The sequence below is a fragment of the Poromitra crassiceps genome (genome assembly GCF_964638095.1).
Source record: "Poromitra crassiceps genome assembly, chromosome: 2".
NCBI classification, from domain to species: domain Eukaryota; kingdom Metazoa; phylum Chordata; class Actinopteri; order Beryciformes; family Melamphaidae; genus Poromitra; species Poromitra crassiceps.
The window spans coordinates 70,233,560-70,254,135 of record NC_139624.1 but is presented as its reverse complement, the minus strand read 5'-3'; positions in this window follow the sequence as shown (position 1 = coordinate 70,254,135).

Below are 20,576 nucleotides of genomic sequence, written 5' to 3'. Positions count from 1 at the left end.
GTTGAGAGCAAACTCTTTTTGATGCATGATTTTGAAAGGATGAAAGGTAACAAAATAGATTAACCAGAGTATTAAAAAAATACAGTGTTATTGGTATATGATGCGATGATGTTGATGCGATGTATGATGCGATGGTGTTGATGTGATGTATGATGCAATGGTGTGGAGATGTCCAAATTACGCATGGAGATTACAGTATCCATCATGCAATTTAATTCAAATTTTCAGAAACAGTTAAATGCCATACATAAAATGAATAGACAACACCTGTTTGATTTTCCCTTGAGTGCAGTGCACATTAAAAAATAACATTATTTGGGTGATTTATGTGAAAACTATGAGGTGAAAATGTATGATCGATACAAATATGTGTTGGGTTCTCCACATCCGCAAATACCCGCAAAAAGGGAGGCAATCTGATTGGTTTGCTTGATGTAACTAATGCCCAGAGTCTGAGCATCAGTCAAACCAATCAGTGTGGCCTGCATAAATCTTCCCATAAGCACGCCTATTTTATCCTTTAGTGCCGATCGCACAGGCATTTTGCACGGCAGGGAGAATAGCAATGGGCCGATATGCGCTGCACCCGGTGTTAAACACATCACGCACAATCGCTAAATTAACGCTTTAGCGACGATAGGGCCCATAGCATCTCATATAGAAATGGAGCATTATGTGAGCCCTGGCATTTTTCTCCCTTTGTAAATTGCCATCTTTGATCAAAGTGATCAAAATCCTTTGTTCTTACAGATCTTACAGGGCTGCTTTGAGCTTGTGTGTGTGTGTGTGTGTGTGTGTGTGTGTGTGTGTGTGTGTGTGTGTGCGTGTGTGTGCATGCGTTCGCGTGTGTCTGTGTGTGTGTGTGTTTGCGTGTGTGCGTGTGTTTTTGAGAAGTCTGTTCTTCCCTGTCAAGGCCGTCAATCCTCATCATCATATCATTTGCCCCCAAAACTTCCAAAGCTGTTTGTATCAGCTAAACCTCTGGGGGAAAAGTAAAATAAAGACTGATGTCTGATAAGATATTATTTCTTAGCCCTCGTTCACACCATCGGCATCCTTGTTAACAGGTGATCACACCAGCTGCACGCCAGGCCACGCTGAAGTAGGGCTGGGTATCGTTCAAAATTTTTCGATATCGATACCGTTTCGATACTTTGATTTCGATACCGGTTCCTGAACGATACTTTTTTCGATACCAATTTTTAGAAAAATCCATTTAAAAAAAATAAAACTGCATTACACATTGAGAATTATGATACAAATCTTTAGTTTTTTTCAAGTTTTACAGCAGAAAAAAAAAACTACTGTATTTAACATAACTTTAAGTTGTCTAAACTTATTGCTGTCCCTACAAAAAAATATTGGAGTACTACAAAGAAAATAAATGTAAAACAAATAAATCAGTGCAATAGTTTTCAGTGCAAAACGGAGAGTTGCAAATGAGTGTTTAACACATTCACTGCCAGCCATTTTTTTTTTACTGTAGGTAGCTTCTGCCAGAGGGTTTTTTTGAGGATTCTGGCTCATCTTTCAAGACCCGAGGATTCTTTTCTGCTAAGATTTTGTGAACACAAAATATCTCAAAAGAACTAATAGAATGTGTGCTTTATCTGTCTAAAAGAGTTAGTTTGTAGAGTTAGTAGTTATGTAGGCATTAGCACTTGAATACAGCATGGTTTCAGCGTCTGAAAATTTAAGCTGAGATAAATAGCTTTTTGTGAAATTCGATAGAACAGTCACTTTAACCATTCATTTTTGGCATCAGTAAGACGTCAGACATCTAAACAATAGGTTTGAACAGTAATTTCCTCCATAACAGCAGGAAACACCCCTCTACTTCAATCTCCCTCCGTGTGTGTTCTTCTTGGCTGCAGCGGGCGTGTCACAAGCGAGTTGCTGCTGCTGCTGCTCCTGTCTGCTGGCGGCTGCTGGGCAAGTCTGGATGGGCTCGCTCGTTTCTTGGGGTTTCGGTTGAGAAACCCCAAGAAACGGGGTTTCTTTTGCGATTCTGGTCTTATTTATGCTGCGTGTTTCAAAGTGTGTTGCACCCATAATCTATTATGCAAATTTGCAATCCCCCACCACCAGCAATCAGCGCGAAAGCGAAAGCGTTTTCGCCAATCCATTTTACTGTATGAGAATGGTTTCATCGCGCGTTCCCCTGCAGTTTTGGCTCGGCTTTTTCTAGAATGGAGAGCACTGTCGCCACTTAGTGGGTCGGTGGAATGGGTTGTACACGTTCGGTGGCTCCAATATTTTTATAGGAGACGTGGGGGGCGTTGATCCACGTCCCACCGTCAATTTTTTTTTTTTTTTTTTTAAGCCGAGATATCTCGTCATTGGCAGTCAACCGTTGGATTTTGTAAGCCGAGATATCTCGTCAATGGCAGTGAACGTGTTAATATTCACTGATGCAACAGAACGCTATTCTTGTCCAAACTGATGAGATGGCTCCACTTCATGCATGGAAGACAATAGTTGAGCATTGACTAGCCTATCAATAATGGCACAAAGTGAATCCCATTTATATTCAACAAACTATCATGACATCAGCGTTTGTTAACGAGTTGCTAAAAATACATAATGGGCGATAACTGCCCGCTTGCATATAACGTTAACACTAATTAATTGAACATCTAACGCTAGCATTGCAGATCAGTGTTTAATGCTCACTGCTGCAACAGAACGTCATTCTTGTCAAAACTGATGAGACAGCTCCACTTCATGCATGGAAGACAATAGTTGAGCATTGACTAGCCTATCAATATAGCCTTAATGGCACAAAGTGAATCGCATTTACATTCAACAAACTATCATGACATCAGCATTTGTTAACGAGTTGCTAAAAATACACAATGCCCGCTTGCGCATAACGTTACCGCGCTAATTAATTAAACGATCTAATGCTAGATACAACTCACAGCCAGACTGTCAGACTGAGGGATCTGATAACCGCTAATCAACAACAACTTGCGGTAAGCGGACCCACCTCTCGATTATTTCTCTTGTCTGTGGAAACCAGTCCCAGCTCCACTTGTCTCCGCACCGCACGCTGCCTGCCTCACAACAAACACACACCGGCTAAAGTGGGCGTAACTTTCCCTGCATGCTTCTACATGACAGCCAATCACCAGCCGTATTAGAGCGTGGTGTGCAAGCATGTCGCATGCTTATAGGCTCAATGACACTGTTTTGTTTTGGTATCGAAAATTGGTATCGATTGACAAGGGAGGCTTCGATACCCCTTAGTATCGATGTTTTCATTTCGGTGCCAAGTAAGTATCGAAACTCGATACCCAGCCCTACGCTGAAGCCATGCTGAAGTCACGCTGAAGCTGCGCTGAAGCGATCATTCAGGATTCTGTTCTATTTTCCAAGCATGAAGCGTCATGCTGCCAGGGATGAAGTCAATGCAGGTTGTGGGCGGATGCAAGGCGCGAGGCGGTGAGGAAAAGAGAGGGCTTGTTGTGTGACCGGTTTGGCGATATGGGGCTCTATCTTCCCCCTGGCCTCAAATTAGCGTTTAAGGCCTGGCGCAGCGCTATTAGTGGGCATGGTCAGGCGCATTCCCTAATTTGTCCTTGGCGCCAAAGCCGGCGCTAACCATTTAACCACAACTTTTAAGAGTAGAATTATTCACAACTGTGGTAATTGGCGATCTGCAGTAAACAAATCACACTCTTCCCTTTCAAGCTCCGATTCCACAGAGCGATCCAGTCCAGTCAGAAAAGCCAGACCAAAGCACTCTGAGCTCCCCCCTCTCTTTTTGATCCCCGTCTGTCTCCATAATGCTACTCAAACAAATCTCACAGCAGTTTAAATACAGCAAGCATGTAAATACGCTACACTATAGCAAGAGCAAACTGAGAATAATGTTCTAAACGTATCGGCTAGAAAAATATAGCCTATCCCTGGATGTCATGATGAGATTAGATTGGTAAAAGTTTGGACAGCATGATATCACATCGTTTTCTCTCCCTGCCTTTTCTTCTCCCCCTCTGCACGGCTAGACAGGTAGGATGATGCAACAGTCTATGAATGACAGGGGCTCAAAACTAAGATTCCCACTCCTAGCTTTCAAAGCTCAACATATACTCTCACTCACTCTTATAAGTTTACTGTCTGTAACGTTAACATTGATTGCGGTCCGCAATTTGCAGAGGGACGCAAATTCAACAAGGGGGAGTCCAAAAGCTAGCGTTAACGCTACTTGTCAACAGTGTTTTGCTGAAGGAACAGCTTCCTAGTAGTAGGCTAAATAGCTCCGTGTGTGTGTGTGTGTGTGTGTGTGTGTGTGTGTGTGTGTGTGTGCGTGCGTGTTTACTGTTTAATGAGATAGCGTAGCATTCCTCCTACAGTCTACCTGAGCCTGTCAAACGTTCATACAAACGTAACATACGAAAACATGTCTTGGGACAGTTGTTATTTAATGCGTGAAAAAGATTTTAGCTCATGCAACCTGCTGTAAATAATGTTGGATTGACTCGTCGCAAATGGACGATTGGACTGGCTTGCGTCTACGTTATGTTGTCATTCTTATCAACCCGAGCACAGTAGGCTACATGCATCCCCCTGGCTGCAATGATAGCGTTACAGACAGTAAACGTATAAGAGTTAGTGAGAGTATATACCGTAGGCTATTGAGCTTTGAAAGCTAGGAATGTGAGTCTTCTCATGCACCCATGAGCCTACTGTAACGTTACGTTTCCTCAGTCACCTCACCATCATCTTTTGCAAACACACTTCTCCCATCAAATGACAGCAAATCTAAACTGTTACATTATTATTATTATTATTATTGTTAATGTATAGAACAGTGCATGAATGAGTTCTCTGACATACTGCTCTCTCGCTATAGCCTACCAGTCACTACTGAAATCTATACCGCATAACCCAATGTATTTTTCTATTTAATAAAAAGAATAATCAGAAACATGTTACTGTACTGGCTAAGATAACATCTTATATTAGATGTAGGCCTACAGTATAATGTTATATTCGATTTTCAATGTGCATGAATGGATAATGGAAATCTAGGCTACTAGATTTCTTTAAAAAAAAATACCAACAGAAGAATATTGCACATTTTTTGGGGGCGCTACCCACAGGTTTAGCTGTGTGTTTCTCATTCCACGAATGCACAATCCTTACAAGTTGTACCCCGTTGTAAAGGTGACTAATCAGGCTTTCCAACTATATAAAATACAATACCAATTGGTATTATTAACACATTCAGTGCCAGCGACGCCATATGGCGTCATTAGAAATTTACCGTAGAGTGCCAGCGACGCCAAATGGCGTCAATAACTCAAAAAAAAAATTTTGACGGGGGGGTGTCGATCTATGCCTCTTACATCCGCCTCTTACAATATCAGAGGTATTGAATGTGTCTAACCTATTTTACAGAACCCTTAGGTGGCGACAGCGCTCTCCAGATGAGAGAACGTGGAGTGAAACACACAGAAGAAGTCATTGGGGGGAAGGAAATCGCATCGCATCCGTCCGTATGCAGCGGCTTCATTGAAGCAACGTTTAGCTGTGCCCCTGCAGCAGCCAATCTGCTATCACAATTGAGCACCTCGGTGTCCGCTGCAACAGCCTCCGTGTCCGCTGCAACACCCATTTGCATGATCAGCCGTGGATTTGTTATTATTCTCAACTTGAAGCATGGGAGCTGGTACACGCGGCTGTAAAAAAGCAGGATCTAGCGGACTTTTTCAGTGCTGAGCACAGGCAGAGAAAACAGCAGAGCAGAGAGACACTCCTCCCACAACGGGGGGGGGGGGGGGGAGGAGGAGGGGGGGAGGTGGGCACGCAGAGCCAAGTACACAACACAGACCCAGACAGCAGGACAGGGTTGGCAAACGCAAGCCAGAATATCCGATGCCCACCAGCAGCAAAAGATCAGCAAGAAGCTGCAACCAGCAGCGCATGCAGGCGCCAGCGCTGCTGGTTTCAGCTAAAAATATTATTCTTCCAAACAAAATTCCCTTGCCTTCACTGTTTTATTGAAGGAAATTATTTTTGAGGTGTGACTACATCAGAAAATTAGCTTCAGAGTCAGTGATGTGCTTGAAATGTTTAATTTCACAAAAGGCTCATTATCTCAGCTCGTAGAAAAAAAGCTCTGTTTTTCGTTCAATCAAGCTATCTTCTCCGGCTCATAACTAAAGAACGGAAAATGGGATCAATAAACTTTTTTTGCAGGTGATAGAAGAGAGTCTCATCGTTATTTGTGCGTGTTCAGTGTTTACATAGTAATTATTAAAGAAATTATATGACTGTTTTAAAATGCATTGCGGCCTATGTGGCACAGCAAGCAACCTTTTGCCCAAGGGCCGTGGCACTGAAAGTGTTAAAGGGGAGAAATAATCGAGCGAAATAACGTTTCCAAACTTTTTTTGAGGAGTTTATTTTAATCGTATTTTATCGAATGAAAAAAATAATAATAATCGGCATAATATATCGGCCATCGGCCACCCTGCTCTCTAAAGATCGGCATCGGCCATTGAAAAAGCAATATCGGTCGACCTCTAGACTGTACGTCACCAAAGCATCAGCTTCGAGGGAACTTTGGTCCTGAATTCTGGGCATTCTTGCTTTACTCTCTGTCAAAGTCGATCAAGTTCAAGCCCCCGGGCACATGATCATTACCAAGGCGTTATCTCGTTGTCTAGCTTCCGGCAGTCTGATCCGTCGGGAGCTTTTGATTAGAGAAATAGGGATTCACCCTTCTCAAAAGGGACGAGCGACAAATCTGGTGACTCTTTCTGACCATGGGGAGCAAAGTTAATCTGTTGAATCCAGTCGAATCCCAACGGATTTTGCCTATAAATTGGTGCGGCTGCTGCCGGATTTTCTCTCTCTCTCCTTCTCTCTGCCTGTCTGATAAACACAGCGCTTCAGCGCCCCTCCTCTCCCCTCTTCTCTTCTTCGTCGAAAGCAGCAGGATAGGGTTTACGTCTAATTTCTAACATTGTATGCCAACTCTGGCCCAGGCGGGCGGAGTCAGCACTTACTATTACAACCATACAGTCATACAATGGCTATGCTGAGGTGTGCTTTTTTTTGCATAATATATTGATATGCAAATGTGTGTGTGAGGTCATACTCATCTAGTGACTTTCTGGGCAGCCAATGGCGTCTTTGCTTGGAAAAGACTTGGCAACACTGCTTGGTGGGTCCTCCAGCACTTCGATCTGGTCCCGAATAGAGATACTGCGGGGTGCATCATCATTCAGAAACCACGCCCAAAACGGGGGGAAACAAACCCCCCCCCCCCCCCCCCCCCCCCCCCAATCCTGGCGTTCTCCTATGTCACGTGCACACAAAGATCATATATACAGAAGATGAACACTCCAACCTACTTCCTTGACAGCTAGATCCACATTTTCTTCTCGCCAATTCTCAATGGCTTCCTTAAAAAACATTAATTAGCGATAGTAATTGGCGGAGCGCACGGTGTGCCCGGCGGGGCCACTGGGTCTGTCAGTAGGGCCACGACACGTCACAGTGGGCGTGGCCGGCGCAGCAGACCTGGCGGTTCTGCTGGGCACCCGGCCAGTCGTGTAAAAACGACTGGTTGACACGTCATACCCAGCTGTCAGTAGACTGCTTCTGAGGAAGGCGAGAGCTATCGCCGAAACTGTCAAGGTAAAAACATCTAATAAACCTATATGTCTGAACACAAGAAAACAAAAACTGTCTAATTAATTGGCGATTTTTTACATTTCTTGTCTGCGCAGCCCACTACACAACAGCTTTTAGCTATGTTTAATTCAAGGGAAATTACGCTGGTGTATGGGAGTGAATGGAGCGCTTGCAGACAAACCCTAACACAAACTCTGTCATGGAAGGGAGAAACGCGACGGTGTAGAGACGAGAGGAAAGCACAGTGAGAGTCAGATCTCAGGTTGGCCCAGCAAGTCGCTGCAGCCATTTATTTCCTTAATCTCTAACATAATACTATGGAAGCCCATAGCTGACTCAATTCAAATGATAATTTAAACTTGAAAATGGTAATGTAATTCCTCAATAACATTATCATTTTCAACACGTGTGTGTTATTTCAGTAAAATTTCAGTTTGTGCGTTATCACTGACAAAACTCAATTGGAAATGGCAATCTGTCAGGCCGCTCGTCAAGGCGGGCCTTCACTTGGGAGGATGTGTCTGATTGGCTACATGCCTTGTGGTGTACTTCCTTTGCAATTGCAAAAGTGGGCGTCTGTTTCCGGTGTCCCTGTTTACATCCATGGACAGACCACGGAGCTAGCGAGTCAAGGGCTGAGAAAGAAGAAGAAAATGGCTGGTAAATATACGCCGGGATCATCTCACCAACACCTCTCACACTATTTTATTACTTTCTTAAATAAGCAACACCTTATATGTCCATTGGCCGCACAGTCGTTCGGCCCATGCTAATGCTACTATCGATAGCTAAGCTAACATCACTACTATGGTCACTGCTAATGGAAATCCCTCAGACGAGGGCTCGCTCGGCTCTGTGTTGGCTGCCTGTGCCCAGTGATGGGTCGGTAGCGCGTCCGCCCGTCGTGTTGCCCTCCGGGGCCGCTTGGCGGGTGGTGCGCATCGAACTGGCTCCTTTCAGATAGACGGCCGGCCGATCCGACCGGGTGAAGTGCGTAGCATAATCACCTGAAGTCACTGCTAACTAATACTGCTAACCACGGCTAGCCAGGCCGAACCACGCTAGCTAGTTGTTCTCACGTTACCCCGGGCATGTTTGTAACAGCATGCAGCTGTGTGGTCTGCCGACTAACGTTGAAGCGATGAATATTTGTGCCATAAAATCTAGTCATGGGTGATCACTGACTCATTAAACCTCGTATAGGACAAGAGGACAAACATGGTATGTATCGATAGTAAGCTGACGTCACTAACTGTGTGTGTGTGTGTGTGTGTGCGCGCGTGCGCAGTGGCTTGGCTGATAGGGGAGCTGAACTCTTTAGCCGACAGGCTACAGAGCAACATCATCACATTTTCAGAGGCAAATGACAGAGCAGAGCTCTTAACCTCTTAAGCATCGGGCCAAATTTGCAAAAAACGCCTATGCAATGCATACCCAAAGTAAATTGAAAGCTATTCTTGAACCATTTGTAGCTGATGCATAGTTTTGGCCTCTTTTGAAAGGAAACACCTCAGAATTTCTTCCACAACAGTCAGAATTACTCCAACTGCTACTGTCATAGAGTTACACAGGTTTGACCACACTGAAATAAACGTTTTTTTAGTGTTCGTCTGAATTATTTTGCAAACAGATGCCTGCAGATGACTGTAGCTGGCAGTTATTAGCTGGAAAACACAATGGGGCCATAGCCTGAAGTCTTTCCTAGTTCAGGTCCAAAAATCTAAACAATAACACAGAAAATGAGTGTTTTACACATGTTTTTCTAATGATATTTTTAGGCGGATTTCAAAAAAGGACATTTGGAGACATTTGGAGACACTTGGTATCCACAGTCACATTCCTATGATAAAATGCTATAACTTTTGAACGCTTCAACGTACAGTCATAATCTTGGGCTCTAATGAAAGGTTACACATAGAGTAACTGAATCATAAACATATTATGCTGCATTTTCCCCTTTGTGAAACTAAAGTTTGTGCATACAACGGAGTCAGTACAAGTGCTATGGTAGAAAAGCCGTTTTTATTCAGACTAGGGTTGTCAAAAGTATCAACACTGAAGATTTGAAACAGATACTAAGATGTCATAAGAGACATTGTGAAATCATCAATATTGTCAGGCATGGTGACATCATCAGTGATGTCATAATAGGGATTGTGACATCAGTGATGTCATAAATCATGTTATGACATCATATGTTTTGAACTATTGTCTGTAAAATAGAGTTTGTGAAAAAAAGCTGTAAGAGCTGGAGGGGCTGTATTTATGAGCCGGGGTCCTGGTGGATTGGCTGGTCTGAAAGTTGGCTGTGGGGGTGTTATGTCTGGATCATTGACATCATTCCACCGGTCAGACCGGTCGTCTGCTGCCAGCAAAACCTCTCTGGGAATGGACAGGGAGCTCGTCCTCACTGTCCGGCTCGTCCTCACTGTCCGGCTCCTCCAATCTTGGCTGCTTGACAGGCTCCCACTCCTCATCTTCATCTTCAACATGATTGCCTGTTATATGAAAATAAACATCACTTAGTCATTTTCAAAACTAGAGAAAACGTTTTTTTTTTTTTACAGCACACCCTAACATACTGTATCAGCTGATCACACAATAACACACACACCCCTTTCCGCTAATGCTCATTTAGTACTGCTAATTGTGAAAGCTAAACTAAACAGTTTTAGTAGGTTGTAGGTCAGAGCCCAAATAGTAACCTGTTGACACACACACACACACACACACACACACACACACACACACACACCCCTAATGCTCATTTAGTACTGCTTGTGGAAGCTAAATAAACACATAGTTTTAGTAGGCTGTAGGTCAGAGCCCAAATAGTGACCTGTTGATTGTAATAAACGCACAAATTGCAAGTCAAGATTCACGTCATCTATGTCCCGTTAGTATATTTATATAGAAACACCGTAATATAATAAAATACTTACGTGTCCAGTGTAATGTCCTCTCCTTCGCCCTCGCCCAATGTACAAATTGGTCGCTTTCGTTTTCCTCCTCGCAGTCTCTTCGGCTTTGAGAACAAGTTCCAGTGGGTCTCCAGTTGTAAAAGTTGTTTTTGACATTATCCCAACTCCACCAAACTCACACCAAACCATAAAACGAGAGAGAACAGTCGAGAAGCAAGCTACAAGCTGGTTTACGCACGGTTACGCACCGACCATCTAATTAGCGCACACGTGTGGAAATATCAGCGTGACTTTACGCAGGTCTTACGCAGCGAGATACAGAGCTTCATGTTGAAGGGACTCTTTCACCAAGCACATGGCTTTATCAGAATTTTAGTGGCTACTCGAACTGTCAATCATTTTCAGCGTCAGTTGTGATTGGACCAGTCGTTGAGAGGCGGAACCAGCTGACGTCACGTTTTCACAACTGAAGCTAGTTGGCTGTTTGAGCTTATATCCCGAGATTGGAAGCATATAATACGCCAAGCATGGTGTCAATCAAACGACGACAAGCATAGCTTTCAAACGGTATAGTGGTTCAGTATATACTAAGACAATGGGCGCCAGCAGAGGGCAGTGAACACGTTTTAATGTGTGGCGGCCCACAGGTGGGCCGCCGATGCCGATCGTTTGGCTGAATACTCGGCTATTCATGAGGTGGAGGAGGTGGTCTTCGCCAACCTACGACAGGTGCTGGACGAACTTTCCGACAAACCCCGTGTCAGCGGAAGGCCATCGATTTACATCCCGATGGACGTCATCGAAGCATACCTCACCACAGGTATTGTTGTAGAAATATTTAGCCAAAGGTGTGCATGTCACTAGGCTTTAATTTCCAACAAATGGACTGTACATGTAATAATAATACTGAAGAATGCCTTGTAACTTATTTAAAACAGAAATAATGTTTCATGTTTGTTAATTTGAGTATATATTCTAACTAAAACTGTTGGCTGTGTTTTTTATATATGCATTGCTTTGCTGCTTGTTTTTTCGATTATTTTTTTGTAAAGCACCTTGAATTGCCTTTGTGTATGAAAGGTGCTATATAAATAAATTTGACTTGACTTGACTTGACTTAATACTGAAGAGAGTCAACAACACATCTCCAACGTACCTATACAGGGGGCACAGATCAGATTACACTTGTTATGTCGTACATTCTGACCTTCTGCAGCCCTATCTACTCTGTTGCCTGTACGGGGAGCAGTAGGAGAAAGTTGAAATGAACTATGAGCATCAAATGAAAATTGTGTATTATCCGAAATGCAGTTATAATAGTATATTGATTAACTATTGATTGTCTAAATATATGCTTGTGATTAAATTTTCCCCATCAGGTATAAAAGTCAAAGACATAGCTAATCTTTTTGGCGTGTGTCAGAGGACCATCTATCGAAGGATGCAGGAAGAAGGACTGAGGTAAGCATGTTGATCTTCATCTGTTAAACAACATTTCTGTTAGTGAGCTGTCACCGTCTTTGGGCGTCCGACATATGACTGCAATGATAACTATACCTAAATAGGGCCTATATCGTTTTAAAAGTGTTTTATATCCACTAGTAGTGATTTTTTGTGTTATGTTTTGTTACAGGGCTTAGTTATGTGATTATATCATGTTTTCCTTCCTTACATACAGAATATCTGACTTGTATGCCAACATGAGCAATGCTGAGCTGGATGAGACAGTTTTGGAAATTCATAGGGCTCACCCTAATACGGGCTACATAATGATGAGAGCCTTTCTACAGGCAAGAGGACTGCGAGTTCAGTGTAAGTTTATGAATTCCTGAGGCCTGTACCACAAAGCAAGATTAGTTGTTTAGCCGGGTAACTTCGAGTTTAAACCTGGGTTTGCCGTACCACGAAGCAAGTTAACTTTTAACCTAGATAAATCACCACGGCAACTCATGCTGCAAAACTAACCTCGTCCGGACCAGGTTAATTTCAGAGGATAAGATCAAAATCCATGACAGACCCATATAATCGGCTCTCTCGAGTCACCATTCATATAAGATCGCCATATGAAAAATAGATTGCATTCAAATGAGAATAGAAAAAGAAAAACATTCCTGTCTCTGTACATAATTGAATTAAGCCTACTTACCACTTTGGAATATGTTTTATTAGCTGAACGATGCGTGGAGAAATATGATCACTATTAATCACCATAAATGTCTCCAAAGCACACCAATTAAGGTGCCATGCACAACGGAGCTGAGGCTGATAATCTCAATAATACACGGCAGAAAAGCCTACTACATCTAAGAAATTTAATGGGATAGCCCCAATACTTTATATCCAGGCTACTCTTGCATGTTGTAGCTGGAACTGTGTCCTGTATGCCAATATATGAGCAAAAATATAGGCTAGTTTTTTATCAATGAAAACTATGCCCCCATCGTGTCAGTTCAGCAGCTTTCTCTTTTTTTATAGGCTATCATTATTTTTTTTATGAATTACTCGATCAGTGCAACCAAACACATGAGATAATTATTCATTATGAATGAATAGACTAGTGACCACTGGAGAGACAGTTGACAGCCGGAACAGGAACGGCACCCGGGAGCAGTATGGGTTAGCGCCCCAGCCTGCGTCTTCCGCGAGGAAGAAGCCCAACAACCCACGAGAGGCCTTTTAGGAGGCCCATTCAGGCCTTAAGTGGAGCCTGCAGTGCCACTAAGTACTGGTGCTGCACGGTACCCAGCAAGACACCACCACGCCGGAATCAGATGTTTGGAGCAGGGGTCTGGTGCAGCGCACAGGTCCTGGACCTGGTGAGATGTATAGGAGGAGCCTGGCCGGGTGGCAACCCATATAGCCCAGCCCCTCTACGTGCCAGAGCCTCCAACCCCTGGTCCCCACAGAGGAGTTGCGGAGCAGCGGCTTGAGTGGCCCTAGCCACATGACCACCTTCGACCGTTACTAAGAGTGCTGACCGTGGGTAGCTACTGGGACGTAAGTCGGGGCTTGGCCAGCCCCGGCTGGGTCACCTGGGCGAGGGTGTATGATGTTGCAAGACAAAACAGAAAACAGAAAAAAACACTGTTAAATAAACAGTCAATTAAATATATCTGCAGTTGTCACGATTTTTTCCCTTTAGAGGTCAATAGCATAATTTGTGCTGTTTTTCAGTTTCAAGGGTGCGAGATTCCTTGAGAAGAGTGGATCCGTTTGGAACCGAACTGCGCGCCTTGGCCAATCGCACGCTTCACCACAGACAGTACTCTGTTCCTGCCCCCAATTCAATGTGGCATTTGGACGGAAATCACAAATTAATAAGGTAGCATTTCTACACCTGTTGTTTTCACCATATTTATATATATATCTTTTTTTCTGTAACCAGTTTAGAGATGTCACAATACCAGAAATGTAGTAAGTCTTAATTCCATGATTCTCAATACCCAATTTGATACCATGGTAAAATGATAAATCACTAAAAATAAAATCTGCAAGCAGTGATGCGCCAGCGTTTTGGGAGTTTTTTTTACAATATCCCAAAGCTCGAAGCGAACTCTGTAGAACGGCTGGAGACAAACTAAACTGTTTGGGGGAGATTGAAGAGGAAAGTCTCACCGTTCTTGTCGAACAAACCGCTTGTTCCAACGCCGTTTCATTCGGGAGAAAGAGCGAGGGGAAGAGAGGCCGGTTTGTCGAGATATGCTGCTCAAAGTTTTTTTTTTTTTTTTTTAAGAATTCATTCTGGTACTCTGGTATAATAATACTATTGTAAGACTGATTGCTACTGCCAGGTTCAGTGTTAACTCTTTATAATTAATTAGTACAATTTGAGCACTGTCTGCAATTCCAGTGAATCACTTCATTGTTATTGTTCGAATACTAAAAATAAATATATAAACTTTTTTTTTTAACTTTACATTTTTTTCTTTATTTTTTTAGTATTCGAATATTCGTGGGAAAAACTCAGTCGAATATTTAAATGTTAAAAAGGGCATTCGTATCTAGTCCTCCTATTCGCCACCTCTCCAGGAACCAGACTGGTACTATGTTAATGCGCTGCCCCTGAAATGGTCTCTTTTCTGATGATCCTGGTTGTCTTTCACTTTCAATAACGATAGATTCCAGGGGAGTTAAAATATGATATGGGGCTCAACAGATGGCCAAGGACCCAAGCTTTCAGATTCGATTTAAAAGAGGGGTTGACAAGTTATCTCATCATTGGTGGAGAAGCGTTGTATTCTGAATGATGAGTTAACTCGTCATTGGCGGGCAATGAGTTAAGTACTGCTTACTTTGGTGGTAGCTGAAGTGTGTATATACTTAAATTACTACTGCATGCAGTAGAAGTAACTTTCAGTTGTTGAATGACTTTAAGGACTTGAATAAGTACTACATCTTCTAATAGTAGAAGGGGTTGAAGAACAACAGAATATATTAGTAATATTTTCCTTCTTTTTACTAGGTGGAGATTCGTGATTCACGGTGGTATAGACGGCTTCAGTCGTCTTATTGTATTCCTGAAGGCTGCTACCAACAACCGAGCATCTACTGTACTGGACAGTTTCCTTGCTGCAATTGACCGGTTTGGTGTGCCATCTCGTGTGAGGACAGACAAGGGATTGGAAAACATTGAAGTTGCACATTTCATGGTGAACAATCGTGGGGAGAACAGGCACTCCCACATCACCGGGAGAAGTGTGCACAATCAAAGGTAATTGCCATGTCCATTTCTCTTAATTTTGTGTAAATTAACTTACCGGTAATTACGTCTTTATAGCGGGGGGATTCACATGGAACGGTAAAAAGGAATAGAGCCCGCATACTGCTCAACATTATCCCAGTAGATTTATTTTTAGGTTTCGGTCTGCAAAGACCTTCAGAAAACTTTCTGAAAGTTTCTCAGGTTCTACTGGACTAATGATGTTTTTTCATGGGTTGTATTACATGAATAACAAAACTAATTTATACATAAATCTTACTATATCTTTGTCTGGTGTGTAACAAAAATACGTACAACTTTTTTTGTTTGCAGGATTGAACGGTTATGGAGGGATGTCTGGTGACGTCACAACGCGACGCTGTGTGATACCGGTGTTTTTCAGCTCTGCCTATTACGACTTACTTTGCCAATTCCTCGCCTACCTTTTGCTATCTTATCTTTTCTCTGCCTGCGATATCCACATCGCTACTCAATAACTCTTCTCTCTCAATCCGCGGACATCTGAAACAACCGTTCTATCGCTAAACGTTAGCCTAGCAGGGTAAACAAGAGCTGCTAGCCACCAGCTAGCAGCTAACGCTAAACTGTTTACAATGCCCTCGCTCTCCCCCCTGGATAATCACCATGCTACGGGACTATTCAATACGACGACGCTTAGTGGATCCGTGGAATCACGCTCATTTCCTTCGGATGATGAAGTTTTCTTCAAGCTGCTGCCTGATGCTACTTCAACACCAGCTCCCTCAGTATCTCGGGTCCTGTCCATCGCGCAACAACTAGCCACAACATCCGAGCGACTGGTCCGTCAACCTAGGCTACCAGCCTCTGCTCCCAAGGCCTCAGGTCCCCGGGCATCGCAACGGCGTGAGCTGCTTCTGGCCGCAGCACTACGACACGCTCCTGACATGGCTAACGCCAGCCATCCCCCTCCCGAATCGGGTAAGATCGATCCAACTCTTACTATCCACTCTCTCTTATTCATCTATTAGAAAACCGTGTTTCCCAACTAGAGAACGATAAACGCCAGTCACTTAATGATAGTCTTGTTACACTTAACCAGACTGGCTTCCCTGATAAATTACAATGTATGTACCTCAGTAGCTGATGTGCATTGTGAATTAAGCGAGGATGCTAGCTGCGGTCCAGCTGGTGCCCCCGTTAATGCTACCCCGCAGCACGAGCAGAACAACCCGGCCAATGTCTCGTTGGCCCCACAGTCTGTGGATGATGGGTTTACAGTTGTCTCACGCTGCCGTGGCGTTAAACGTGCACAGCCCGCCGCTGTGCAGCCCGTTTCCCAACAAACCACTTCGGTTGAGATTCGGAATAGATTCACGCCGCTTGCTAACTCTCCTGTTCAGCATGCTGCGTCGTCCGCTCCGCCCGACAATATTAAACCCTCTATTCTATTGATTGGAGACTCTATAACCCGCAATATCAAGCTTAACACACCAGCCGAGATAGTTTGTCTGCCCGGGGCCAGAGTACCCGACATTGAAGCTACTCTTAGGGTGCTAACAAACAGCCATAGACAGACAATTACCCAGGCTACCCATGATAACATCATACTACATGTTGGCACCAACAATGCTAGGTTTAAACAATCGGAGATCACAAAGCACAGCATAACTAGGACCTGTGCTTTTGCTAGCAAGATGAGTCGGCATCCATTAATTGTCTCTGGTCCCCTCCCTGTCACACTTAACTCTGACATTTTTAGCAGGCTGTTTTGGCTCAACAACTGGCTGGCCAAACACTGTGCTGAAGGGCTACCTATTCTTAGATAACTGGCCCTCCTTTAGAGGCATGACTGGCATGCTTAACACATTCACTGCCAACAGTTTTTTTTTACTGTAGGTAGCTTCTGCCAACGTTTTTCTTTGAGGATTCTGGCTCATCTTTCAAGAGCCGAGGATTCTTTTCTGTTAGGATTTTGTGAACACAAAATATCTCAAAAGAACTAATAGAATGTGTGCTTTCTCTGTCTAAAAGAGTTAGTTTGTAGATTTAGTAGTTATGTAGGCATTAGCAGTTGAATACAGCATGGTTTCAGCGTCTGAAAATGAAAGGTGAGAAAAATGCCTTTTTGTGAAATTCGATAGAACAGTCACTTTAACCATTTATTTTTGGCATCAGTAAGACGTCAGACATCTAAACAATAGTTTTGAACAGTAATTTCCTCCATAACAGCAGGAAACCCCCCTCTCCTTCAAACTCCTCCCTCCGTGTGTGTTCGCCTCCTCCCTCCGTAGCTGCAGCGGGCGTGTCACAAGCGAGTTTCTGTTGTCTGTGCTGCCTGGATGCCCCTCGTCGGGCGAGTCTGGATGGGCTCGCTCGTTTCTTGGGGTTTCGGTTGAGAGCTTTGATGAAGCTTTTGCGATTCTTGGCTTTATGCTGCGTGTTTCAAAGTGTGTTCCACCCAGTCTATTTTTGGAACCCCCCACCGTTGTGCGCCACCGTTGTGCTCCAGCGCGAAAGCGTTTTCGCCTACAGTATGAGAATGGCTTCCTCACGCTTTTCCCTGCAGTTTTGGCTCGGCTTTCAATAGTCTGGAGAGCACTGTCGCCACTTAGTGGGTCGGTGGAATGGGTTGTACATGTTCGGTGGCTCCCATATTTATATAGGAGATGTAAAAGGGTTAGATCAACGTCCCACCGTCAAATTTTTATTATTATTTTTTTTGGCGAGTTGACTCGCCATTGGCAGTCAACCGTTGGTTTCTGCTTGACGAGTTGACTCGCCAACGGCAGTGAACGTGTTAAGATGGATGGCATCCACCCTACCCCATTGGGCGCCAGCACTTTATCAAAAAAACCTGGATAGTTGCCTACGGCAAACCCAGACTACTATCCTTGATTGACAGTTTCACCCACAACATGCACGGCCACAGGCTGCTAGACAGCCTGTTAGTTCTACTTGTGCGGTTATGGAGTCTGCTAGTTCAATTAACTTAGTCTATCCAATACAGACTGTGCTCCGTCCGCGCCGCACTATTACTAGTAACCGACCTATAAACGCTCTGCAATATCCTAACCCAAACCTTATTGTTATTAATCCGATTGTTACCACCGCCGCTCCGTCTCCGTATTATACCACGATCTCTCAAATTAACACAGTTTCTCTTCGTCGCTCCGTCCCCTCACGCCGCTCTCGTCCACCCCTCAAAACGTTAAACACCAACCTCATTGAGATTAAATCTACTCTTGGTATCGAATGCTCTAAATGAACTAATATTGATGATAAATCTATTCGATTTGGATTCATTAATATCAGATCAATCACCAATAAAGCCCTCCTGGTCAATGACTTAATCATTGAACATAAGATTGACGTTATGGGATTATGCGAAACCTGGCTAAAACCGGACGTTGTTCTTCCACTCATTGAAGCCTCCCCCCCTAACTTTGACAATTCGCATGTTGCCAGAATGTCTGGCCTAATTTATAACTCAAATCTAGGTCTTTTGCAGGATCAAAAGTATAAGCTCCTATCTTGTGAGATACTTACTATGAGACACTCTAATATAGCTGGCCTCGGAGCCTTCTACCTAGTTATGCTCTACCGCCCACCTGGGCCCTATTCATCTTTTCTTGATGAATTTTCCAATTTTCTCTCTGACCTCGTAACCCGCACGGATAGTATCCTTATCATTGGCGATTTCAATATTCATGTTAACTGTAAAGCTGACCCACTCTGCAAAGCCTTTCTATCTTTAGTCGACACCCTTGGCTTTGCTCAGCTGGTTCATGAACAAACGCATTCTAACGGCAACACGCTTGATCTCGTCCTCGCTCGTGGGATTAACGTCTCAGATCTGTCAGTCATGATATACCCTCCAGCACTGTCAGATCATTATCTCATTAAATTTAAAATAGACCTGCCCCTCCGGCAATCAAACCTAGCCGATACCTATACCGCCCGGCGTATCGATAGTTCTACTCCCACTGAACTCGCTGATTTGTTATCGGGGCCGCTTTCCTCTCTCCCAGAGCGGATCGACTCCATTAATGAATTCACAAATCAATTATCCTACCCTACCCTACCCTATTATCCTTACTTAACATTATCAATAGCTCCCTCTCCTCTGGCATTGTCCCTGCCTCCTTCAAATCTGCTGTAATCAAACCTCTACTTAAAAAGCCAAACCTTGATTCTGAGGTTCTTAACAACTTCAGGCCAATCTCAAATCTCCCCTTCCTCTCTAAAGTTCTTGAAAAAGTAGTCTCGACACAATTAACTGACTACCTCTCGCATAATAAACTTCTCAATCCCTTTCAATCTGGTTTTAGATCACTCCATAGTACTGAAACTGCTCTTACAAAAGTAACCAATGACCTTCTCCTCGCGTCCGACTCTAATTTCTCCTCTCTTCTCATTTTATTAGACTTAAGCGCAGCCTTCGATACAATCGATCATAAGATCCTCCTAGACCGCTTATCTAACTACGTAGGTATCCGGGGCACTGCCCTATCCTGGCTACAGTCATATTTGTCTGATAGGACACACTGTGGCTCATATAAAAATATTATGTCCACATTCTCCTCAGTGAAGTTTGGTGTACCGCAGGGATCAGTCCTGGGTCCCTTACTCTTTGGAGTTTACTTACTGCCTCTTGGCGAAATTTTCCGTAGATATGGCATTAACTTCCACTGTTATGCCGATGATACCCAAATTTATATACCAATTAGACCAGACGATCGCTCTAAACTCGCTAATCTTGAATCCTGCTTAATCGCTGTTACAGATTGGATGTCAAATAATTTCTTACGACTAAACGCCAACAAAACTGAACTACTAGTTGTTGGCCCAAAAAGCCACTTCCATTTCTCACTGATCTTAGTCTGAACATTGAGAACTGCGTAATTACTCCAAACTCGAAGGTGAAAAACCTAGGTGTTACCTTTGATCCTACTCTATCATTCGATGCTCACATTAAGGATATCACTAAAATAGCTTTCCTTCATCTTCGCAATATCTCAAAGATCCGTCCCTTGCTAAATGCAACGGATGCCGAAACCTTAATACACGCCTTTGTTTCATCTAGACTCGACTACTGTAATGTCTTATTCTCTGGCCTTCCACTTTGTAGCACAAATAAATTACAACTCGTGCAAAACGCCGCTGCTAGAATTCTAACTAGAACTAAGAAGTTTGATCATATAACTCCGGTCTTAATCTCCCTCCACTGGCTCCCAATTCAGGCCAGATCAGACTTTAAGGTGCTTCTGTTAACCTATAAATCTTTGCACGGGCTCGCACCTCCGTACTTATCTGAGCTAATCATT